This window comes from Gigantopelta aegis, chromosome 1 (genome assembly GCF_016097555.1).
Source record: "Gigantopelta aegis isolate Gae_Host chromosome 1, Gae_host_genome, whole genome shotgun sequence".
In the NCBI taxonomy this organism is placed as follows: Eukaryota; Metazoa; Mollusca; class Gastropoda; order Neomphalida; family Peltospiridae; genus Gigantopelta; species Gigantopelta aegis.
This window is the reverse complement of record NC_054699.1, coordinates 18,741,662-18,769,488: the sequence shown is the minus strand read 5'-3', so window position 1 is coordinate 18,769,488 and position 27,827 is coordinate 18,741,662. Positions and strand designations below refer to the sequence as shown.

Genomic DNA, 27,827 nt, shown 5'->3' with positions numbered 1-27,827 from the left:
ATACGATTTTACTCATTTAGGAAGCTTCTTCATACACATGCATAAATATACTCATTCATACACACACATACACACATATATTAACAAATACACTTACACACGCACGCACACACACACTCAAACACACACGCACGCACACACAGACACACACGTAAAATAAACAAAACAAACATCCTACAAAATGAAGACACTCATATTCTGAAGAAAAAAAGAAAAGAAAAAAAGAGTATTTTATATGTAATCTGAGTTGTTAAAAATACACTGTTACTTCGAAACATCAGGAAGTATTTTGAATACCAGTGTACTATTGTTTCGTATTCAATGGCCGATCTTTTTATTAATGCAAAGGTCTTGTTTCATACCACGAGACCGATCTTTTGTTCGTGCAATGTTCTTATTAAATATTAATCCGCTTCCTATCTCTCCCTGTTGTCTAGGTATCCGTCAATTAACCGACTCAATGCTTCTATCGGTTAATCAGCTGACTTCAATCAGCAATATATCGGGTGATTATAAAAAAGTCCCACATTTTGAAGTTGAATAGCGTGAAGATTATAAAACGCATAATGTTCATATTTTGGACGAAAGCAATTTACTATATTGTGTATTGCTTGTGAAATTTGTATTTTGATACATGGCTTACTTTTAAAATGGCGCGCAATGCAACATATGATGTAAAAAGAAAGCTTAACCAATGAGAATCTATTCAGCAATTGCTCGTTCCAACCAGTGCACCACAATTGGTCAAAGGCCGTGGTATGTGCTTTCCTGTCTGTGGCAAAGTGTATATAAAAGATGCCTTGCTGCATTAGGAAAAATGTAGCGGGTTTCTTCTGATGACTACGTGTCACAATTTCCAAATGTTTGACATCCAATGGCCGATGATTAATTAATCAATGTGCGCTAATGGTGTCGTTAAATAATACAAACTTTAACTATTCAAAAATTCAACATCTGCCGTACGTACTTCCAATGATGGTCGATTGTCGCCCCATTTTCTTTCCACTCTTTCTTTGTACCATCAATACACAATATAATAAATTACCCACCCATCGGCATCAATGAACCTGTCTGTGGGATGGTGCATATAAAAGATCCCTTGTGGCTAATCGGAAAGAGTAGCCCATGAAATGGCGACAGCGGGTTTCCTCTATCAACATCTGTGTGGTCTTTAACCATATGTCTGACGCCATTTAACCGTAAATAAAATGTGTTGAGTGCGTCGTTAAATAAAACGTTTCTTTCTTTATTTCGGCATCAATGGACCCGTCAGGTTTTCCCCCGTCTCATCGACCACTGCTCCACAGTAGGTACATCAAAGACCATGGTATGTACAGTCCTGTCTGTGCAAAAGTGCACGTAAAGGATTCCTTTCTGCTATTCGGAAGGAGTAGCCTGTGTGGGAGTGGCGGGTTTCTCTATCACTCTCGTTGGTGGGCCCATTTGGACTATATCTCGTTCCAGCCAGTGCTTCACAACTGGTGTAACAAAGGCCGCGGTATGTACTATCCTGTCTGTGGGATGGTGTATATAAAAAAATCCCTTGCTGCTAATCGATAAATAGTAGCCCATGAAGTGGCGACAGCGAGTTTCCTGTATCAATATATGTGTAGTCCTTAACGATATGTCCGACGCCATATAACCGTAAATAAAATGCACTGAGTGCGTCGTTAAATGAAACATTTCCTTCCTTCTATCACTCTCGACCAATTTAATTTTGAAACAACCAAATGTTAGGCAGCAGTGTCGCAATTCACTAACGTAAACTCTCGCAACTTTGTGATCTCGCAGTACAATGCAAAAATACTTTGAAAGGAAGATGCGATGTTGTTTAAGAGAGCTAAAGCTAGCATTTTATTTCATTTCAATTTATTTTCGTGCTTATATCCAATTAAGGTTCAAGCACGCTGTCCTGGGCACACACCTCAGCTGTCTGGGCTGTCTGTCCAGGACAGTCGGTTAGTTGTTAACTGTTAGTGGTTAGTGAGAGAGAAGAGGGTTTAGTGGCCTTAAACTACCCACTGAGTCGTTAAAACTGGCTCTGGATGGGACCCGATATTGGGCTGCGAACCGTGTACCTACCAGCCTTATTTATGTCCAATAGCTTAACCACGACACCACCAAGACCGGTCCTTCGTGCGAGTGTTGCTCCGCCTCTGTCTGTGTCCGTGTGGTTGAAGAAAATAGCCATCAGTAACGAGACTGTGGAATGAAAACCTAATAGAGTTCCTTTTCACGAGCTCTTCCTAGTTAACTGTATTCTTTGAAAGAAAGTCGGTTGTCACGCGAGCGAAAGAGAATAACAGAAAAAAAAAGGCCACGGACGGTAACTCCAGACTAACGTGGTTAATAGCGTGCCGTAATCCGGTCTTACGTACGAATCGATTTGTGGCACAATGTCGTTTCGGTTTTATACCTCCCATTTCACGAACTGTTCCTGGTTGTATGCTTTGAAATAATGGGCCTGTAGAAACCGGGGGATGGGGTTAGATGGACCTACCTCCTCTCTCTCTCTGTCTCTCTGTCTCTCTGTCTCTCTCTCTCTCTCCCTCCCTCCCTCCCTCCTCTCCCTCTCTCTCTCTCTCTGTCTCTCTCTCTCTCTCTCTCTCTCTCTCTCTCTCTCTGTCTGTCTTCGTCTCTCTCTGTCTCTGTCTCTCTCTCTCTCTCTCTCTCTCTCTCTCTCTCTCTCTCTCTCTCTCTCTCTCTCTCTCTCTCTCTCGATCGATCGATCGATCGAAAACCCCCCCCAAAAAAAAAAAAAAAAAAAAACATACCCCCCAAAAAAAAAAAACCACGTGCTGTAACTACAAAAACCAAGTGTCATAATCTGGTCTTTAAACTACGTGCGTATCGACTTACGGCAGATGTCGTTCTGGGTTTCAGGGAGATTTTCGATAATTGAAATTTATCCACGAAGGCCTTCAAGTCGTCTCGGAAGTCAATAGCTCATGAGCGAGACTTGTCGTTATTTCTCTCGCAAGTGACACCTAGTCACATTAAATGTAACGTGACAACGGCGAGCGCTCGCAGTGATTTTAGTTTCTACGTCTTCCGAACGTTGTGAGACGACGTAAATTGGAACCCGAGTTCCCATGGGCTTTCTACGCTGACTCACATTACATTATAGCTTATTTCAGAAACTTTAATTTTTGAATATATATATATATATATATATATGTGTGTGTGTGTGTGGGCAATTACACGGTTACTGGCGTTACATTTTTACCATACTAATTCTTTTAATTTGCTCTTGATTAATAATTATACATTCAACACTTATTTTCTTTATTACATTTTATTAGTTAAATAATCAAAGTATATTATAAAAAAAAAAGGAAATATGATGATTAGTTTTCATACTGTGAATGTGTAAACATCGGTTACTCGCGGTACAAAAAAAGGACATGACAAAAAATGAACACACTTAAAATCCAAAGTCTCCTCATACTGTAACAGTTATGATAAAAGTGGAAATATTGGTGTATAGCTATGGTGTTTAGGTATCTTTATATGACAAAGTGGCGACAGCGGGTTTCCTCTCTCAATATATATCTGGTCCTTAACCATATGTCTGACGCCATATAACCGTAAATAAAATGTGTTGAGTGCGTCGTTAAATAAAACATTTCTTTCTTTTTTTCTGGCTCAGTCGGTAGAGCGCTTTCCTGAGATCGAACCTCAATGGACCCATTCTCAGATTAGGTTTCGTGCCTGTCCCAGCCTGTGACCCACGACTGGTATATCAAAAGCCGTGGTATCGGCTGCCCTGTCTGTTGGAAAGTGGCGATAAAGATCCCTTGCTGCTAATGGGAAAATGCAGCGGGTTTGATCTAATGAATGAATGAATGAATGAATGTTTAACGACACCCCAGCACGAAAAATACATCGGCCACTGGGTGTCAAACTATGGTAATGCAAATAAATAAAGTGATGATCAACACCAATACAAAAATTCAAGACAAACAAAAACAGTGTAAAGAACTGTGCAAAAACACAAATATCACAGAATTTTACGGATACTGAATTTTACTAAAAACTTCAATTTTGTGCTGTATTGGCCATTCTCAAAGAGAATGTTACACCCCTGCACCACGGTGAGGTTACAGCACACGCAGGGGCTGATCTAAAAAGACCTCGTGTCCAAAATTATCAAATGTTTGACATCTAATAACAGATGATTAATAAATCAACGTGCTCTAGTGGTGTTGTTTAAGAAAATAAACTTTATTGCAATACATATCTAATTACTCTTATAAAAATACTTTATAAATATTCAATGAATATTGTTTTATCGTTGTTTTATTTATTTATTTATTTTGTTTATTTATTTATTTATTTTATTTATTTGTTAAAATATGTTTTGGTTTTCTTCTTTTTTGTGGAGGTGTGTGTGTGTGTGTGTGTGTGTGTGTGTGTGTGTGTGTGTGTGTGTGTGTGTGTGTGTGTGTAATGGGTTGTATTAGACTTTAAAAAACCCCAAAAAACTTTGTATTCGAAAAAAAAATACATACTGTATATTGTCCTTCCAAATTTTACAACATTCCTGTTTTCTTCTTGATCAGAGGTATCATTTTATTTTTTGAAACCTCTTAGGTTATATCATTCGTTCCACTATACCCGTCATTCATGTTACACGCGTATTATCGCCGACTCGAACAAGTTCATTACAAAGCGAACACCCACACGTCGCCCCGTGTATGACAGGCGTTAGTCGTATACTTCTCGGCACCAGTAAATCCAGATAGATTAGTCAAAGCAATCTCCGCGTGCCGTCGGAAAATTATGTTGTTTGTGCCCGCGTCTTAATAGAAACTAATAACGTCCTGCCTTTGTCAGACATAAAACCTATATTTGAGACATCCAGACTAAGAAGAGTCTTGCTGGGCGAATGTGTAATGGACCTTTTGTGTTAAAGGGACTGTCCTGAGTTTACAGCTATTATAAGATATTTCCGACTAAAGGTGCATATAGACTGGGTGCTGCGCGGCTTAAAAAAAAACCCCAATTTGAAATACATTAGTTTGAATGAGAGCGTCTAGACTGGATGCATACGATGCGTGCGTTTGCGTTTGAAATAATCCTTCCTCTCTCTCTCTCTCTCTCTCTCTCTCTCTCTCTCTCTCTCTCTCTCTCTCTCTCTCTCTCTCTCTCTCTCTCCCGCTCCCTATCCCTCTCCCGCTCCCTCTCTCTCTCGACTCCCCCCTCTCTCTCTCTTCCTCTCTCTCTCTCTCTCTCCCGCTCTCTCTAGCTCCCCTCCCTCTCCCCCTCTCTCTCGCTCTCTCTCTCTCTCTCCTCTCTCTCTCTGTCTCTCTCTCTCTCTCTCTCTCTCTTCTTCTTCTCTCTCTCTCTCTCTCTCTCTCTCTCTCCTCTCTCTCTCTCTCTCTCCTCTCTCTCCTCTCTCTCTCCTCTCTCTCTCTCTCTCCCCCTCTCCCTCTCCCTCTCCCTCTCTCACACTATAATGGTGTGGAGTGATTTTTACATAATATATTTAATGACAAAAACACAATACAAATACAATATGAAACTAGATTAAATCAAATTATTTCTTAAATTGTTTGCCCGAATTAAATATTTCCCAAGGTTATTGAGCTATTTTATGTTTTCAGTGGTTAGTAGTCGAATTAGCTTTAAAACACTAGGTCGTCTATAATAATACGCTTTAATAATTTTGTGTCTGAAATCATTATATCGGTGACATTGCAGTATAAAATGGATTTCATCTTCGATTTCATTGGAATTACAAATTGTACATAGTCTGCGTTTTTTTCAACATTTTTGTATCAACTAAATTCTATATTTAACTTATGAGCACATATTCTAATCTTTGCTAATTCTTTTAAATAAATCATTGCTACGGTTTTTTTTTCAAATAGGTTGATTACGGTACAGTTCTTTAATGTTTGACACTGATAACTGATGGTTGATTACCGTGCAGTCCTGTTATGTTTGACTCCAATAACTGATGGTTGATTAAAATGCAGTTCTGAATGTTTGATAAATGTAACTGCTGGCTGATTACAATATAATTGTCTAATGCCTCATGTGTCAAATACTGGAATCATTGTCGCATATATCTGTTTCTTATCATCTTCTATTCTACCGCTATCTCCATCTCTGTCTGTATCTATTTATTTGTTTATCAATATATCTGTCTGTGTCTGTGAGTCTGTATGTGTATGTCTATAGGTCTGTGTCTGGTTTTGTGTGTCTGCATATCTGTCTTTGTCTGTATCTTCGTATATTAGTCGCTTTGCCTGTCTTTTCTTTCTTTTGGTTTCCTCTTTTCCTCTTTTGCTTTCGGTAAATAGGTCATATCGTCTGGTCGTCTTTCTGAAGAATATCATTTTCTTTTCAGCTATAAAGCATCAATAGTTTGTTTGTTTTTAAAAGTTTGTTTTTGTTTAACGACACCACTAGAGCACATTAATTTATTAATCATCGACTGTTGGATGTCAAACATTTGGTAATTTTTACATGTAGTCTTAGAAAGGAAGCCCGCTACATTTTTCCATTAGTAGCAAGAGATCTTGTATATGCACCATCCCGCAGACAGGATAACACATACCACGGTCTTTGATATTCCAGTCGTGGTGCACTGGCTGGAGCGAGAAATAGCCCAGTGGGCCCAATGGCGGGTATGGATCCTAGACCGATCGCGCATTAAGCGAGCGCTTTACCACTGGGCTACGTCTCACCCCAGCATCTATAGATCTATCACATTCATTTAATACGTCCACCCATCAAAACATTTTCCCAATCCACCAACTATATCTTATAGTGGTCCTATAACGTTAGCCAAGGCCAACATTACCGTAAGATCACTCATCAGTCTGTCCGTCCGTCCGTCCATCCATCTGATGACACACTTTTACAATAACATCCTTGTTCCCGACTTGACAGTATTTTAGTCTTGACAAGAAAAGAAGTCTTTGTCTTAATGATTTTCTCTTCCATTCTTGGATCTCGACTAATTATCCGTCCCGATGCTCTCTATTGTTTGGTGTTGGTGAAATCAGACGATCGGTAATTAAACTGCGGTCTGTCAGGATCCAGGTAGACGGTAGTAGAATGGTCCGCCATCATCCTGCTGGTCTATTATTAAACACTCGCTAAGCAAGCAGTCACGGAATCGAGCAGCCGACCAGGCGTGGTGGCGTAGTGGATGGCCTCAGATTACAGTTATCTTCCCATTTGGTTGTCCAAAATCCGGAAGTTTCACCGCGCAAGTAGTCTGCTGTTTGACTGTGATTATTTCATGGCAGACAGCTATGAAGTGGCAACTGTTTGACTGAAGTGACAGGGGATAGCATGTAGTTTGTAAACATGTGTAACTTGTTGACATTGAAGACTTGTTTGTGGTAATTCCGGCCCATGCAAAAGTAGTGCTTTTTGTGTAAAATGGGTGTACTCCGGCCTGGTTTAGAGGGTGTGTCTGTTTAAACCAATATGCTGGGAGAAAGAGCTGGACAACAGGGGTTGTCCTTTTCAGGGTATGTGTCCCCCATGCAGGCAAAGGTACATACAAAACTTCACGGGCCTGCTGATATTAATAAAAATGTTATAGCCACTAAGACTATATAGAAACATATAGCGAAATTAATTGTGGTCTGAGGCCGGATAAGAAATCGGACATAAGGCTGGCAGGTACTGGGTTCACAGACCCGGTACCGGCTCCCACACAGAGCGAGTTTTAACGACTCCTTGGGTAGGTGTAAGACCACTACGTCCTCTTCTCTCTCTACTAATAACTAACAACTAACCCTCTTAGCTGGACAGACAGTCCAGATTGCTTGAGGTGTGTGCCCAGGACAGCGTGCTTGGACATTAATTGGATATAAGCAAGAAAATAACTACAAATGAATGAATGAATGAATGAAATCGAGCTTTACGGCTCAGTGGTTTTAGTCATCGATTTTCAAACCGGTCAGTGATGGTTCGTATCCCAGTAAGACCGGATGTATATTATTTTTAGTAACTTATGTGGCGGCAACGCTCATTCCCTGTCTCTGTCACAAGGCTCGAATTTGACAGGCGGCAGGCGGCAATTGCCGCTCAAAGCGCACAAAATGCTTTTCCAAAAAACCGTTTCACAAGCAGGTTTTGCTTTCCATCTGGTTTCTAAAATTTGTTTTCGGTATATCCCAGAATTCGCGTTTGTCGCGCGTTTTCCGCATTTCAAATGAAGAACTTAAAATATTTAAAACATTGCTATATTTATATCGACATCGTAGACGCGGCCATGTTACATTGGTGCGCACACCAATAATGGCCGAATTTTCTACCAACAACATTCTCGAAACTCATTCGGATCACATCGGCCGATTACGGTTTTTCAAATCCGAGTTCAGCGACAGCGAGTAATGCAAACGTCCTGAGCTATTTGGACTGGTTCTCGGACTGGTTCTCGGACTGGTCATTCGGTTTAACATGTAGCGTAAAAACTAGTCTAGCCAACGTTAGGAAACAACTACTGGTTGAACTTACGCTTATATATCGATGGAATCAGCCGAGAAGTTCCGAGTGTCGCGACTTTCAAAAACGACTACAATTTTAGAGACTACCATCGACCAAGTTACTTTAGAACTTATTACAATCATGGCCGCGGTGGCCAAAAAAGCTACTGTCGAGAAATGGGCAAGTACACACGCAAACTGGTTAGAATTTGAATGCGAAGAAAAATCTGTCACTGTCTCAGGGTAATAAACATAAACCAGGTACATAATTTGTTTGGACTCTTTATTTTGTATAGATTTAATAAAATAAGTGTAAAATAACAGCAATACCTGTGCTCTAGAACTGCTTCTCAAATTCAAACATTTGCCTCCCAATTAAAATTTGAAAAGCAAAGATTGCCTCCCAATGAAAAAATTTAATTTCGAGCCTTGCTGTCTCTCTCTCTGCCTTTTTCTGTCTCTGTGTCTCTGTCTGTCTGTCTCTTCTCACCCTCTCTCTCTCTCTCTCTCTCTCTCTCTCTCTCTCTCTCTCTCTCTCTCTCTCTCTCTCTCTCTCTCTCTCTCTCTCTCTCTTCCCTCCCCTTCGCCTCCCCTCTCCCTCCTCCCGTTCTCCCTCCCCCCGCTCTCTACCTCCCCCCTCTCTCTCTCTCTCTCTCTCTCTCTCTCTCTCTCTCTCTCTCTCTCTCTCTCTCTCTCTCTCTCTCTCTCTCTCTCTCTCTCTGTGTGTCACCGTTTTACCAAGCGATCGTAGCGCTAAACTCAACTTGGGTAATATTCGGGCCATGTACTATGAGCAGTGGCTGTCCAAATATACAAAATCTGTCTACAATTTTTAAAGGGACTGTCCGAGTTTGCAGCCATTGTGACATTACGTCTAACAGATCGTTATTGATGACTAAAATTACACATTAAATACATTTTCTTGTTAAGTAGGAAAGCCATTTTTGATTTAACGACGCAATCAACACATTTTATTTACGGTTATAATGGCGTCGGACATATGGTTAAGGATCACACAGATATTGAGGGAGGAAACCCGCTGTCGCCACTTCATGGGCTACTCTTTTTGATTAGCAGCAAGGGATCTTTTATATGCACCATCCCATAGATAGGATAGCACATACCACGGCCTTTGATGTACCAGTCGTGGTGCACTGTCTGTATATACAATGTGTCCATATGGTAATGTTTGCAGCAGCCATTGTTGTTTTTCTCCGTGATATATACTTGTTTTGTACGTACGAAATTCTCGGAAGGTTAAGTCTGGTTTTGGCTACTACATACATTAGGACGACAACTAACATCGGATTTTCTAAACAGGAAAATATCTTTAATATGTATGTTTAGTCACCACGAAGTCTCTGTTAGTCGAAAACATGTTACAATGGTAGCAAACTCAGGACTGTCCCTTTAATTTTAAGACAAAACAGGTCACCACCAAACCGTGGGGTGAGACGTAGCCCAGTGGCAAAGCGCTCACTTGATGCACGGTCGGTTTGGGATCGATCCCCGTCAGTGGGCCCATTTGGGCTATTTTTCGCTCCCGCCAGTGCACCACGACTGGTACATCAAAGGCCGTGGTATGTTGTATCCTGTCTTATGGGGTAGTGCATATAAAAGATCCCTTGCTGCTAATCGAAAAGAGTAGCCTATGAAGTGGCGACAGCGGGTTTCCTCCCTCAATATCTGTGTGGTCCTTAACCATATGTCCGACGCCATATAACCGTAAATAAAATGTATTGAGTGCGTCGTTAAATAAACCATTTCCTTCTTTCCACTATTATAATATATTTTTAATCATTTATTATAACATTTTTCAGGTGGAGAACTTAACAGTCCTACACATCATTGAAATCGGTAAGTATCAAAATGTCTATTTTTAAAAATATGTAGACTTTGATAGTGCTCGAAATATACACCTGGAAATTAATTAAGCATAACCATGCAAGTAATTATGACCATTAAATGTGTTCGTGTATACAAAACACTGAAATCAATCGTTTTGTGTATGAAGAGGTAATTGCAAATACTGACAACAAGTAACATTGTCGTTACACCAATATGTAATGTATTATAAGGGAAAAGAAAAGAAGAAACCCGTAAATATGCTTTACAATATATGGTAATTAACTAGGGAACTGAAAATTAAAATCACAATAATGTGTATCTGATAAGTAATTTATTCATAACATCTCGGTAAATATTCGGTGTAAAAATTCTCAATATCAGATTTAAAGAGACAGACTCTAGTTTTTAAACACTAAGTTTAAGTTTTTAACATTAAACCGTAGTTTCAACCCGTAAAAATTAACCCTAGGTTTGGTTAATTTGCAAATCTGTAACAAATGTGGATACAAGAGAGTAAAACGAGTATGTGACGTTGAAATACCCTTAAAAATAGACTAAAACTCGACTCCATATAGAAACACCAGGATAACCTGAAACACTTCGGTTGTACGTGAATGGATAATCTAAACAATAAAATCTAAGTAATGTTTGATTTCAGTGATCATAAACGGCTCTAATAGTGAAGAATAGGCCTTCGTGTTTAACAACTGGAGGCTGTCCCTTTAAAGCACGTCGGCACGGACAGCCACTTCTAGGCACCTTGTTGGCTGAAATACAATGCAGGTGCTACTTAACTAATTTCCAGGTGTATATGTACGCAACATAGGTTTTCTTCGACTCCCCATCTGATACCATCGTATACTAATGCAAAATAGACACACTACTGCGGTTTAAAGGTACGATTATCGAATATTGCTTGCTTATCAAATATCATATACCATCGTTTACACTATTTCAAAAGAGAAACTCTACTACAGTTTTCAAGGTACAATATCACCTCCCTACCTTATACCATCGTTTACTGTTTCAAAAGAGAAACTCTACTACAGTTTTAAAAGTACAATACAGTGTGCCTATCTTATACCATCGTTTACACTATTTCAAAATAGAAACTCTACTACATTTTTAAAAGTACAATACAGTGTGCCTGTCTTATACCATCGTTTACACTATTTCAAAAGAGAAACTCTACTACAGTTTTAAAGGTACAATATCACCTCCCTATCTTATACCATCGTTTACACTATTTCAAAAGAGAAACTCTACTACAGTTTTAAAAGTACAATACAGTGTGCCTATCTTATACCATCGTTTACACTATTTCAAAAGAGAAACTCTACTACAGTTTTAAAGGTACAATATCACCTCCCTATCATATACCATCGTTTACTGTTATAAAAGAGAAACTCTACTACATTTTTAAAAGTACAATACAGTGTGCCTATCTTATACCATCGTTTACTATTTCCAAAGAGAAACTCTCCTAAAGTTTTAAAGGTACAGTATTACGTCTTTATTATATGCCATCGTTCATGGTTTCAAATAAGAAACACCACTACAGATTTAGAAGTGCATTATCGTCATTCCATCCTAATGCATCAGTTGCTATAAACAGAAGTACAATTAGAGATTTAAAACCTGTGTGCGTGTTCGCTATCAACAAATGTCGACAACTACCTTGATATAAAATGGAAGTGTTTAGCCATTTTTAGACCACTAAACACCGGAGAAGCACTGTAATCACTGAATCTGCTAATAATACGTTTACAATTACCTATAGTCCTTCCCAACTACATGGACAAGAAGAAAAGTAAAAGTGTTTTAAACATAACAAAACAAAACACACACACAAAAAAAAAACCAACAAAAATCCCGCCCCCCCCCCCCCCCCCCCCCCCCCCCCCCAAAAAAACCCCCCCGCCCCCCCCCCCCCCCCCCCCCCCCCCCCAAACAAACGAAAAACAAAATAACAACAACAGCAACAACAAAACAACAACAAAAACAAAAACAAAACAAAACCCCAGGGAAAAAACCCAAAGAAAGAAAACAAAAAAACCCCCAAAAACAAAAACAAACAAACAAACACACACAATTTTGGTGTCCAATTTAAAAAACCCAAAATCGGTTGAGAAATAAATGTAACTATAATATATACTATAGTAAGAACATGAAGTTCATTGCTGGGAAGTCTATGGATTAGCGACTTCATTTAAGAATAATAGTACTCAAGAACAATGGCAGGGTACATAAAGAAAATTAACCGGTTGATCTATTTTAGAGAATTAAATAATAATTTTTGAAAACATAGTCGTGATTACATATTTAAAATGACAATAACTTTCTAAATAGCATTCAATAATTAAATAAAAATAAAAATCCATTATAATAGCCATAAATTTATTTAGTTTGACAAGCATTTTTGTTTTGCCTAAAATAGCTTAGTACAATCGAACCCACTTTCAGAGAGTTCGTTTTTTGTCAATAATTTCTGTTTGGTTTGACGTAAAAAGAAAGGAAAAAAATGTTTTGAAATAACAAAAAAGTATTCTATTTTTTACATACAATTTGTAAAACCGTTGGTCAAGATATAAATTAATCAGCAATATCTGTCCATAGTGAAAGAAAAAATGTCGTCTGCTCGTTGCTCATAGACTTTCTGGTAAACATGCAGTATTTTTAAATAAGCTTGATGAGGTAAAGCCCGATCTACACTATCGTACATAACTTGTCCAAAAACATTGTTGGACAAGCCGGGACAAAAGTCCTCACTTAGAAAGGCATTTGTCCCGACAGGGACGGGACGTAGCCCAGTGTAAGGCGCTTGCACGATGCGCGGTCGGTGTGGGATCAATCCCCGTCGGTGGGCCCATTGGGCTATTTCTCGTTCCAGCCTGTGCACCACGACTGGTATATCAAAGACCGTGGTATGTACTACCCTGTCTATGGGATGGTGCATATAAAAGATCCCTTGCTGCTAATCGAAACTAGTAGCCCATGAAGTGGCGACAACGGGTTTCCTCTCTCAATATCTGTGGTCCTTAACTATGTCTGACGCCATATAACCGTAGATAAAATTTGTTGAGTGCATCGTTATATAAAACATCTCTTTCTTTCTTTCTTTGTCCCGGCATGTCCAACAATGTTTTTGCACAAATGTACGATCGTGTAGACAGGGCTTTAGGTCACAAGTCACATCTAAAATGTTTCATTCGTTGTTAATGGGGACAAGCTGAAACATTTGTGAAACACGATGAATCATGCGGCTAAATCTTGCAATACGTTGCAGGTTGTCCCGCCTTTTCCAACTTTGTTGCAAAAGCGGTCTATACGGTCATACATTTGTTGCGCAACAAGTGGGGACATTTGTCCCGGCTTGTTCAACGATGTTTTTGAACAAATGTATTATCGTTTAGAGAGGCCTTAAAGAGTGTTAGGTGGTGTTTTTGAAACATCGTTATTGGTTTATATAATTAAGCTCACCACTCGACGTATACATATTATATGTTTGGGATCGATCCTCGTTGGGCTATTTCTCGTCCGAGGCAGTGCACCACGACTGGTATATCAAAGGCCGTGGTATGTACTACCCTGTCTATGAAATGGTGCGTATAAAAGATGTCTTGCTGCTAATCGAAAAGAGTAGCCCATGAAGTGGCGACAACGGCTTTCCTCTCTCAACATCTGTGTGGTCCTTAACCATATATCTGACGCCATATAACCGTCTGTCTGTCTTGGTACTATAGGACCAAGTATAAAAGTCCAGTTTTAAGGGGTATCCGGTTTAACGAGGTTCTGTTCTGTACTGATATTTAAAAAGAGACCGCGAAACTCGTCCATTTTTGATGGAATTCCAGTTTACAGTTGGATATGGTTTTGAGATGTTTTCGCTGTGGCAATGTGTTTGTTTTATTTAATAATGTTTTCATATCGGCTATTGAATGACAAACATTAGGTAATTCTGACATAGAGTCGTAGAGGAAATCCGCTACATTTTCCCATTAGCATCAAGGGATCTTTTATATTCACTTTTCCATAGACAGGACAGCATATACCACGGCTTTGATATATCAATCGTGGGGCACTTGCTGGAACGGGAAAAAAACCCATCGAATGGGTCCACTGAGCTGTTTTGATCCTGAGACCTAAGCACCTCAGGCGAAAGGACTGAGCTAGATCGGACGTGGGTAACGTTTGTGATTTCAGACTCTGCGAGAGTTCTACGATTTGCCACAATAGCCACTTATTGTATTTTGGCGAATTTCAGTATCCATTAAAACAAAAGAAATTTTATTGACGACCATAGAACTTAACAGTGCTTAACGAAAGTAATAGACGCAGCGTTCAAAATCACTGGGCCAGTAGACTAGTACACATATGCAGTATTGTGGTACCTGACATTGGATATTACTCAAAGATTCAAGCAAGCTGTGCTAGGCAAACGCCTTAACGATATGGGCTGTCTATCCAGGACAGTTGGTTAATTGTTAAGGCACCATATCACCATTTGTCGCATCAGTTTGGGAAATAGTTACTCATTAAAAAAAGAATTCAAAATTCTGAAATGCCTCTGAAGTACATGTATTTAAAATGTAAATAACCCATTGGTTTGAAGTTACTTGTTATATTTAGTACTAACTGACAGCAATTGTTCAAGTGGTATGGTGTCATATGTACCACTGTAACAGGAGACGGTGCTCTAATATGAGGGTGGCTAAATGAAACCTTTCGGTATTGAACCATATAGATTTTTTTGCAGGGTAGTTGTCAAGGGACAGTACTCCCCTAAAACTAACAGTCACGTGCCGCTATCGGTTTTGTATTTTCAATGAATATAATCTGACATAGAAATTGTATTGGGTTGTATGGATTAATGAGAGGGAAGTCGACCATTAGAGCCATTAAAACTGAATCTTCGTGGAAGCCGGTACCGGGATGCGAACCCAGTACCTACCAGCGTTAAGTAACGGCTAAACCACCCAGAACGATCACTCGGTGCTTTACCTCTGGGCTACGTCTCGCCTCTAAGCCACCCAGATCAGTCTTGGTGACAAGCCAAACGTATACGTCACACGTCAACCTGTCAGTCACTCGGCGTCGTAGCCCGTGGGTGACCTCTGTTCGTCATGCAGCCATTACTCTTTGTGCGACCCGCTAATGCTGTATTTGAACACATTACCCCTGGTCAGTGATTTGTCCGGCTCCTTAGTAACGTAATTTACACACAGCTTGCCGCGTCCCATGGGACGTCTTAATAACGTTACTCCTTAATCTGACTTAGATGGATTTTTCTTAGGACGCGTCTTAATTGTTTTTCGTTAGCGAGTCGGTGCAAAGATGAAAGCTGTCGAATGGTGGGTCGGTTCGAGGGCAGAGATAAAAGAATGATGCAGTTATATATATTATATTATGTGGCATCACGTAGGTATTGGGTTCGTATCCCGACACCGGGTGCCCCGGGTGTTGGAAACAGTTTCTTGAAGTTTTCGTAAGGTTAGGTGTCCAAGACAGAATCCTTACTGGATGTAAACACGTGACGTATGGTTTATTGCTTCGGTACTGCCACCCCACCCCCACACACACCACCACCATCACCACTGTAGACCTTTTCTTAAGAACGCGGAAAATGTTCCCATGACTGACATGCTTGTACCGTCCTTGAATGTAAATGCCATTGTACTGATGTATTAATCCACCTAGGCATACATATTTCGTCGCACATTATTTGCACTGAATATAAGCTACTCCAGATAATCCGCTAACACTAAACCTAAATGTTTGAGAACGTCATTAGCCGCCACAGACGCTTTGGCTAGTGCCATATGCCTTGTAGTAATAGAGTTGAATATTTCCACCAACCTATCCTGTAGTTCACAAGCCGGGACCCTGGGCTGGTGGATTTGTCGAACGCTGTCATCATCATCATCATCATCATCATCATCATCATCATCATATCATCATATCATCATATCATCATCATCATCATCACCACCATCATCACCACCACCACCACCACCACCACCACCACCATCACTACCATTACCATCATCATCACCACCATCACCACCACCACCACCATCACCACCATCATCATCATTATCATCATCATCATCATCATCATCTCATCATACTCACCACCACATCACCGTCATTATTATTATCATCATCATCATTCATCAAAACGACTTCTCTCGGATCAATGTCACGGTGATCTATCTATCCACCAGACACGCACACTTCATTCATACATGTAAAACTAAGTAACTAAAAGCCATCACGTGACAAAGAAGACAAGTTTTCGTTCCGGTTATCGGATTAGAGAAAATATTATTAAGTTAGCACCAATTATCCCATCAGATGGACAACATGGCAAACAAAAGACCTGGCACTAGTCGGGGGATTTAGCGCCAATAGTCGACTCGGCGATCTATAAACAGGGTCTTTCGCAGACGTCAATGTGTGGCCGCGGCAGACGTCAACTCTATGGCCGTGGCGGGTTCGTGTACAATACTTGGCAAGCAAAGGTAATCATGTTGAGCATTCCTCGAGTCTGGAGATACCCACTTCAGCCGACAATTATGTCATTGGCGATTGATTGCCCGTTATCGGGGAGTCTCTCAAAATTGCGCGCCGTTTTTGTTGGTCTTCTTCCAGCGTCGTTATCCATTGATTTTTGAGGCTCGTTCGGTTATAGCTCCACTCCGTACCCATGTTCTAAAACGTAATTGTGGGAATTCTATTCTGTGTGTGTGTGTGTGTGGAAACGAGGTTTTTCGTCTGCTGTAATTTTGAAGCGATTCCTTCCGTCTATGTTTCGTTTAATATCGGTATTCTCTTCCACTACGCATCACGCACTACATGTCAGACTGGTCGAAGTCTTTAATATCTCTGAAGGAATTCGTACAAGGCGGTGCTGGAGCGAGATGTGTCTGAATGCTGATACGTTGAACTTGAATTTGAACCAAGTCATCGTCGTCGTTGTCGTCATCACTACCATTGTCTATATAAAAATCACCTTAATCATCTCTCACTCATCCACTACTACCACGACCACCATGATCATTAGCAAAACCATCAACATAATTACCTCGATCTGAATCATCGCCACCAGTCTCCACAACCACCACCACCATCATCATCAATTTCTTAACCTTCATCATAATAACCATCATCAATTTCTTAACCATCATCATCATCAAAATCTTCATCATAATCACCATCATCAATTTCTTAATCACCATCTTCATTATCATCAAAATCTTCATCATAATTATCATCATCATCATTATCAAATTCTTAACCATCATCATCATCATCATCATTATCATCATCAATCATCAAATTCTTAACCATCATCATCGTCATAATAATCATCATCAAATTCTTAAACATCATCATCATCATTAAAACCACCACCACCATCATCATCATTATCATCATCAATCATCAGTCATAATCTTCATCATGCGCCCTCATAGTTCAAATCATATAGCCCACTTCTACCGGAGAACTTAACACTTCATAAACGATGAGAAAATAAATTGATGCCAATGAACCGGTTTGACCTACATGTCATGCAAACCGCTATCACGATATCGATTTTATTATTAAAACAAGGCGCCAATATGAGGGATGCCATTTGATTTCAACCCCTGCAGTCATAATGCGTTTTTGCGGTCTCCATTAGACGTCATTTCCTTAGAAGCATGAAGCAATACTTGAATATGAAGCACAAAATTTATTTTTTTGCCTTTTGAAAACAGTTCTTAGAAATGGAGCATTTTATATTCATTAAATATAATGATATTTTACACTTTAAAAAAAAAATTATAATATCAATTAATTCACACCTTGTTAGTCCGATCTTTGCTTATGCGCAAAACCTTTTTTCTTTGTTCCGGAAATATGCGCGCAGATTATAATGCTTGTGTTGGGTGATTCACAATGATCATAAGATCGAAACATAGTTCTGCTTCACGTATGTCATTAGGAGATCTTTAAAGGCACTGTCATACAGAAGTTGATTACTAAAGGTACGGTCACACAGGTTAACTGACTTAAAATATAATTATACTGATGGAAAAAGATAGGGGAACACATTGAGTTGAAGACCAAATTTAATTCACTGCTATAATGTCTGTATAAAACAGAAAGATGTAATATAGGATTGAATATCAGTAATATGGGGCTGAATCAGTAAAGTTTGTTTTATTTAACGACGCCACTAGAGCACATTGATTTTTTTATCTTATCATCCGAACCCAGTACCTACCAGCCTGTAGACCGATGGCCTAACCACGACGCCACAGGGACTGAATCAGTAATATGGGACTGAATATCATTAACATGGGACTGGATATCAATATGTAACAAATGGGGTGTATACAGTTTCAAGCAAAATATTTTATTAAGGCTACGCCACACGATACGATACGAGTGTCTCATACGAGATTAGCGGATTGCATCACAACCGATGAAAGTTTGTTTTGTTTAACGACACCACCTGAGCACATTGATTATTATTCATCGGCTACTGGATGTCAAACATATGGTCATTTTAACACAGTCATAGAGATGAAAGCCGCTACATTCCCCCCCCCCCCCATTAGTAGCAAGGGATCTTTTATATGCACCATCCCACAGACAGGATAGCACATACCACGACCGTTGATATACCAGTCGTGGTGTACTGGCTGGAACGATAAATAGCCCAATGTGCTCACCGACGGGAATCGATCCCAGACCGACCGCGCATCAAGCGAGCGCTTTACCACTGGGCTATGTCCCGCCCCGCAACCGACGAAAGCTTATTTTTTGTCTTACCACAACAGTCGTTTACAATCCACTTGTACGACCCACTCGTTTCGTGTGGCGTCGCCTTTAGGAAATTGAATAACAAAACGCTTAAAGCTGCGTTTACCTGACACACGGTATATAGATCAGGAATGTGGTATGCGGTAAAAATACCGCGTGCACTGTTTATTTGCATACGGTATCATTGCGGTATTTTTGTCTACAAAGAAAAAAACGATACAAACATGGCGCAGAGGAAAGTAAAATATGTTTTGTTTAACGACACGACTAGAGCACATTGATTTATTAATCATCGGCTATTGGATATCAAACATTTAGTAGTTTTGACATATAGTCTTAGAAAGAAAACCCGTTACTTTTTCCCATTAGTAGCAAGGGATCTTTTATATGCACCATCCGACGACATTTGATATACCAGTCCTGGTGCACTGGTTGGAATGAATGAATGAATGAATGAATGAATTAATGTTTAACGACACCCCAGCACGAAAATACACATCGGCTATTGGGTGTCACAAATGGTAAGAGAAACTGGCCTAGAGCAGTCTTACAAAAGTGTCTATAAAGTTGGGTTTTCTCGGCTCATACCCTCACGAATTGTAAAATACAATCGGTCAGCTTTTGCTGGAACCGCGAATCATGGCTGAACCATCAAGATGAATCTTACCATCTATTTCTTCGACGTTCAGCGTTTGTACAATGCTCTCCCACACATTGTTTTTTTGTTGTTGTTTTTTAAAATCCATATGACTACTATTACTGGCATCATAGATAAAACTGTTTTCTCTTATAATTTGTACTAATTTTTTCATCACTTCTGCTCTCATGATTTTCCCACGTGGCATGTCAATTGCATATAAGAACGTGGACGTCATACCGAGCACCCCTGCGCGTGCTGTAACCTCACCGTGGTGCAGGGGTGTAACATTCTCTTTGAGAATGGCCAATACAGCACAAAATTGAAATTTTGAATAAAAGTCAGTATCTATCTGTGCTATATATATATATTTTGTTTTTGTTTGCACAGTTCTTTACACTGTTTTTATTTAAATTTTGAATGTTGATCATCACTTTGTTTGCATTACCATAGTTTGACACCCAATAGCCGATGTATTTTTCGTGCTGGGGTGTCGTTAAACATTCATTCATTCATTCATACTGAGCAGAGTCTTCCCTGGAAAATTAGCAGCATTTCTACGTCATACAGGGTCCATACCGCAGCGGAATTTGTTTCTGTCCGGTATAGCTCGCTACCTGGAACGTCCAGCTATAACGCATTCCGCATTCCGCGTTCCGCAAACCGCATACCGCATACCGCATGTCGTGTGCATATAAACAGATAAATGAAAATAGCCTAGAGCGATCAAATTGAAATACCGCATTCCGGATCCGTATTCCGCATTCCGGATCCGTATTCCGCATTCCGCATACAGTGATGGGCGGGACGTACCCAGTGGTAAAGCGCTCGCTTGATGCGCGGTCGGTTTAGGACCGATCCCCGTCGGTGGGCCCACTGGGTTATTTCTCGTTCCAGCCAGTGCACCACGACTGGTATATCAAAGGCCGTGGTATGTGTTATTCTGTCTGTGGGGTCCCTTGCTGCACTAGGGAAAATGTAGCGGCTTTCATCTGATGACTACGTGCCAGAATTACAAAATGTTTGACATCCAATAGCCGATGATTAATTAATCAATGTGCTCCAGTGGTGTCGTTAATCAAAACAAACGTCTTCTTCCGCATACCGTGTGCAAAGTAAACGCAGCTTTAGTCTAGTTTCTATAAAATCTGTCACGTCGACGCAGGCCATAGATATGATGATGATGATGATGATGATGACGACGACGATGACGAAGACGATGATAATATATTGATGACAAATCGTGGAAGATTAAACCCGTTCAACTTGCACGTGCGTTTTCTGCCACGTGCAACATGAAACACCGACAGTATAAAAGGCAGGGTGTTTCGCTTGCCTGGCCTCTCGTATCTGGCCGGACATTTTATATCCAGGACATGCAGATATACTGATGGGGGGGGGGGGGGGGGGGGGGGGGGATGGTTATGTGGGCGTGTGGGCATCTCCCATTGGGGGGTGGGGGGATCACACAGATAGCAACAAGAAATAATGACTGCATCAAAAATCAATTCATATTGTCAGAAATTTACTGGGAACATATAGGCAGCACATTCAACACTACAGACATTCAATCCCACATTACAACTTGGTATGAAATACAGACATTACTATGCTAGTAGTGAATTAAATTTGGTCTACAATTCGAACTGTTCCCTTATTTCTTTCCAGCCGTATATATAGTAGAGCAACTGCGTAAATCTGCGTCAGTCACCGATGTCATGGAACCCAGACTTAACAAAAGCGTTTCGGCCTCACATTAGTTTACCTATCTTTAGATTTTAATATGGCGGCTATTTGGAACTAGATTTGATGTCTCTAAATTTAAAAAAAAAAATTCAATTTTCTTTTCATAACCCCCTGGGCATGTCTTTAGGAATGATCTTTATTATGGTGGCTATGAATTTCTGTTTGAAGTCCTGTTCGCTCAAGTTCTTTTTGCAGTGTCGAAAGCTGTCCAGTTTTCATTCCGTATCAGTTGAGAAGAAAAAATAGCCTTTATAATACGTGTACAGACAGAATCAAGACGGGGTCAGTACAGTTAATGGGAAATCACACACTGTCCAAAATATGTCTATTTGTGACCTAAAGTGCTTTGTTATTTTTCTACGTACTACGTAATAATGTCATTTGGAAGTGTAGTGATTAATGCATCTGACTTAAAGTTTGTAGATACTGGGTTCGCATCCTGGCACCATCAAAACTTTTGATCGGCTCGAATGGAGAGGTGTAGCCTATATATATATATATATATATATATATATATATATATATATATATATATACTAGTGGAAAAAAGTTCCTGTGCATGGTAAAAAGTTGAATAAAATCATAATCGCAAGTTGTAAAATAATAACATTTTCAGGAGACATGTGCCCAACCATTATGTTCAAAACTTAATCCTCGATATTGCAATCGCACGTGTTGTTCAGGTGCCGCACGTGCACGGCTCGTAACCTGATTTGCTGAACAGGTGTGCTATTCACCGACGAGTCCAGATTCCATGTGGACGGTAGTGACGGTCGAATTCGAGTCTACAGACGTGTTAACGAACGCTACGCTGACGCTTGCGTTGTGCAGCGTGCAGGTTTCGGCGGTGGGAGCGTCATGGTGTGGGGAGGCATCACATCACACGGGAGGACGCAGCTGGTGATTGTGGCTGGAAATCTGACTGCCGTACGCTACAGGGATGAGATCATAAGACCGCATGTGCTCCCGTTCCTTCAAGGTCAACGTGGCGCCGTCATGTTGCAGCAAGACAACGCTCGCCCTCACGTCGCACATATAGTGACCGCCTTCCTGGGACAGCAGAATGTCAACACACTGCCTTGGCCCGCTGTTTAGCCTGACCTGTCACCCATTGAGAACCTATGGGACGAAATGGAGAGACGCCTACGTCTCCTGCCAAACCAGCCGTTGACCTTGAACCAACTGGGTCGTGACCTTGTTCAGGGCTGGAACAACATCCCACAAGGGTTTCTGAACCATCTGGTGTCATCAATGAGACGTCGTTGTCAAGCCTGTGTGCACGCACGGTGGCCATACACGGTATTGACATTGTAAACTCACTTTCGACGCCACCCTCTTCATGACCTCAGAGATTGGTAACGACAATGCCAGACGGGTTTTTTTTCTGGATTTGGTATTGATCGTAAATAGCAAATAAATAATGTGTCAAATAATTGTGTTGATTTACTTACAAATAAGAAAATCACACCACTTTTAGTAATGCACAGGAACTTTTTTCCACTAGTATATATATATTTTTTTGTTGGGGGTGGGGGGGGGGGGGGGGGGGGGGGGGGTGACGAAAAAAGGATACATGGATCAACTCGTCAAAATAATATTACAATAAAAGGGGGAGGGGAGGTGACACTTGACTATTTTTTAGGGATCCGCCTCTGAATTACACCAACTTCTCTCTCACTGACCACTACACCAACGTCATTGACAGACAAGTCGCAAGCCGTATAATTAAGGTGTGTATGGCCAGGACAGCCGTGCGTGAACCTTAATTCAATATAAGCGCGAAAATCGAGTTAAAATGTCAATGAGACGTCGCGTGACGGGACGGACAATGAGATTTCCGAGAAAGACATTATGGCCTTGTCTACATGTTAATAGGCGAACACTAGAGCGCAATAAATAAATCACTGTGAAATTATCTATCTCGTATGTGAGACCACGAATATTTGTTTCACCTTTTCTTTTGACTTGGATACAGGACACCACCTTCATCGTATTTCATTTCTACTTTTTTGTGTGCTTATATACAGTTAAGGTTCAAGCACGCTGTCCTGGGCACACTCTTCGGCTATCTGGGCTGTCTGTTCAGAGCACAAAGGATTAGTAGTTAATAAGAGAGAAGTCGGTGTCGTGGTTTTACACCTACCCACCGAGTCAGTAAAACTCTCTTTTTGTTAGAACCGGTACCGGGATGCGAACCCAGTACCTACCAGCGTTATGCCAGATGGCTTAACCACTACACCACCGAGGCCGAGACATATCACCTCCGATCTTGGTCTTCCTATTGCACTGATCCATTTTCTTGAAACTAATGCCACGGGCATAATCACGGAAATAAAATCCGCCGAGATATAAAAGACTGATGTCATTTAATTAAGTATAATAATAATAGAACGCGATATTTAGTCGCGCTTCACAGGGGAGTATGACAGTAATGCTATTTAATTAAGTGTATTTACTAGCGCTTCGAGTGACTGCGATTTAATCTCGATGTTAATTTCTATTGGAACACTCGCTGGAAGAGTGACGAGTCGTAGGTTGTAGGTTGTGGTGTGTTCGTAGGTCATAGGTTGTAGGATCGTGGGTTATAGGTTGCAGGATCGATTCGCTTTGGTGGATCTGTTGGTTAATTCCAGTTATAACCATTGCTTCAGGGGGACACTATTTCATAATGTTAGGTAACCTTAAGTCGGTTATCGTGAGTTTTACCTAGATAACCGATTGCTCGGTTAAGTGAATTATATAATTTATTTATGGAGGGAGAGAGAGGGGGGGGGGGGGAGAGAGGGGAGAGAGAGGAGAGAGAGAGAGAGAGGCTAGAGACAGAGAGGAGAGAGGAGAGAGGCTAGAGACAGAGAGAGAGAGAGAGAGAGAGAGGAGAGAGAGAGGATAGAGAGCTAGAGAGAGAGAGAGAGAGAGAGAGAGAGAGAGAGAGAGAGAGAGAGAGAGCTTTAGTGAGCGCTTTAGTGAGCGAGAGTGAGAGAGCGAGAGCCAGAGAGCGCGTGAGTGTGATGGCGAGTGTGCGTGAGTATGGGTGATTGTGAGTATGTCAAAGCAACCACCATGGTTATACCATATAGGATGATATGCTGTGTCAACCGATTAAGGATTTTTAGTATCACATTTTAATCGATCATTGAAACATCACTGATTAAAATATTTCTGTATTTAATTTTAAATTGTGTTAACATGCTTGGTGAATGAACATCAAAACGTCTAGCTGTGAGGAAATACCGAATCAGTTTGTAGTAGTCGAGGCATTAAATTCTGCCGCATTCTTATTTACCTATTATATTAATTAATATTCTTATTTTATTCATTTTAAATTGTGTTAACATACGCTCTGAATGAAGATAAATAAGTGCAGCTGTAAGGAAACACCAAACTGTTTATGGTAGTGGAAACATTAAATTCTGCGGCATTCGTATTTACTTATTATATTAATATGTTTATTTAATTGATTTTAAATTGTGTTAACATGCGCTGTGAATGAACATAAACCGTAATGGAATACCAAACTGTTTACGGTAGTGGAAACATTAAATTCTGCGGAGATCTTATTTACCTGTTATACTAATTAAAATGCTTACTAATATTAAATTGTGTTAACATGCAAATTATGAATGAACATCAAACGTCTATAGTCCGTCCCATCATTCTATGAAAATGGTTTTTGTAAATAATTTCAGTTTGGTTTGACGTAAGACGAAAATTAAACGTGTTTTTGAAATAACATAAAGTTACTATTTTTGTGTGCTCAGACATAAATACGTTGCAGTAAATTCCATAGCATGAAAAAAAAGGCGTTCTCTGTGGGACGAACTATAGCTGTGAGGAGATACCAAACTGTTTATGGTAGTGGAAACATTAAATTCTGCGGAACTCTTAATTACCTATTATACTAATTAAAATCTTTATTAAATTGTGTTAACGTGCGTTGTGAATGAACTTCCAAAACGTCTAACTGTTTATGGCGGTCGAAGCATTAAATTCCGCGGTATTCTTATTTACCTATTTACGTGCTTTATTGTCGAAGTTTATGTTCGTGCGGAACTGCCGTTAATGCTCGCCTCTAACAGATCGTTTTTACTGCATGTCTTAAATATTTATTACGTTTCTTACATTTAAAATCGTCTTACAAAATATATTGTCCCAATGCACGATAACGCTCAAAATTTCACAAAACATGGCATGTAGGTAGGAGATAATATTACCTCACTTGGAGCAACGATTTAAAGGTAAATTATCATCTTTGTTTCTCGCCAGTTTTGTTGTTGTTATTGTTAGATAATATATAAATGTAAAGTTTTTAGAAGGAAGGAAATAGAAGGAAGGAAATATTTTTATTTAACGACGTCCTCAACACATTTTATTTACGGTTATATGGCGTCGGACATATGGTTAAGGACCACACAGATATTGAGAGAGGAAACCCGCTGTCGCCACTTCATGGGCTACTCTTTTCGATTAGCAGCAATGGATCTTTTATATGCACCATCCCACAGACAGGATAGCACATACCACGGTCTTTGATGAACCAGTCGTGGAGCACTGACTGGAACGAGAAATAACTCACTGGGCCCAATGACGGGGGTCGATTCCAAACCGACCGCGCATCAAGCGAGCGCTTTACCACTGGGCTACGTCTCGCCCGTAACGCTTTTAGTTACATGCACTGCCCATTAAACTCACTGTAATGTATTTTTGGCCAATATAGATCTATTTTGATTATTGAAATTGCAATACCCGTATATTTTCTTGCTTACAATATGGATATGGATATTTGTATATTCAAAATATTGAAAAGTTTGTTTATTTTTGTTTAACGTCACCACTAGAGCACATTGATATATTAATTACCGGCTATAGAATGTCAAACGTTTGGTAATTTTGACATATAGCCCTAGAGAGGAAACCCGTTACATGTTTCCATTAATAGCAAGGGGTGTTATATATGCACCATTCCACAGACAGGATAGTACATACCACGGCATTTTATATACCAGTGGCTGGAACGAGATAAATATTGAAAAAAAATATCCCCAATTTGTAGTTTCTTTCTTGTCTTTGTATCATGTGTTTGTCTAGTAATGTATATCCATATGTAAGACATGAAATTACAGTGCATCTACATTTTCTTGCTTAGAATTCTGAATATGGATATATATATATATTTTTTTCAATGCATCTTTCATCCTGTTTATAACAGCTCAGTATGGATTTTTGTCTTCAGTTGAATAATGTCATACTTATCAATCTCTACTTTCGTTCACCCTGTTCGTAATAGTTCAGTATGGATTTTTGCCTTCCAATTGAATAATTTCATACATCAGACTTTTTGCATTATTTCAATCGCCATTTTGTTTTTTAAACAACTGGATGAAAACGACGGAGAGGTCGATGTAGTGTCCTAACTGAACTGTTAAAATTTACAATTGTATTGATATAAATATCTCAGGTGATCTGGACCTGGGAGAGGCGGGGGGGGGGGGGGGGGGTCGAATGTGAACCAAGTGGACCCCTTTTCTATTTTGTTTTTGCACCACCAGAAACTCCATATGTATAAACCTGTATGTTTTAGTTCTAAAAACGGACCATTTGCTTCAGCGAGGGGGGGGGGGGGGGGGGGGGGTCTTCTTCCGAACCCCTGACCCCCCAGCCTATGCCCCTGTATCTGTCCTTGTTCAATTTATAGTAATGCTATTGTAGGTGTGTTTTAGTACAGGCATGTGCATATGCCATATTACTGATATTGTTACAACAAATGTACAGACAGAAAGATGATTTTTTTAAGACACCCCCCCACCCCAAAAAAAAAAACCCCAAACAAAACAAAACCCCCCCCCACCACCAACAACAGCACCCCCCCCCCCCCACACACACACACACGCGCGCACGCACAAAACAGCCATAAATTGCGTAACTTTTTGTGTGGAGTATATTGAGAAAGCTTAGAAAGCTGTACATGCAATGACGAGGAAATGACTTTTACATAATTTATGCCAAGCAGTAAGAACCTAGACGTAATAAATCGTATCACCCTTCCTGCACGGGTTACACCGGGTGTGATGGGATGGGCAGGTGTTGGTGTTAACAAAAAGAGAGGAATGTGTCTTTGTCAGGCCATTTTAAAGTACGGCTGACACAATTATGATTATTTCGACTTTGTGCATCTTAGTACCGGCCTCGGTGGCGTCGTGGTTATGCCATCGGTTTACAGGCTGGTAGGTACTGGATTCGGATCCCAGTCGAGGCATGGGATTTTTAATCCAGATACCGACTCCAAACCCTGAGTGAGTGCTCCGCACCGCTCAATGGGTAGGTGTAATCCACTT

The 27,827-nt window shown here is 40.2% G+C and overlaps 1 protein-coding gene across 1 annotated transcript in view; it reads left to right on the top strand.

Moving 5' to 3' along the window:
- The window catches only part of LOC121371550 (A disintegrin and metalloproteinase with thrombospondin motifs adt-1-like), a 99,963-nt gene that overhangs the window by 35,330 nt on the left and 36,806 nt on the right, over window positions 1-27,827 (top strand). The window contains exon 2 of the mRNA XM_041497534.1: window positions 10,274-10,310. The gene's annotated coding sequence lies outside the window, so the exon portion shown is untranslated. The remainder of the gene's footprint in view (window positions 1-10,273; window positions 10,311-27,827) is intronic.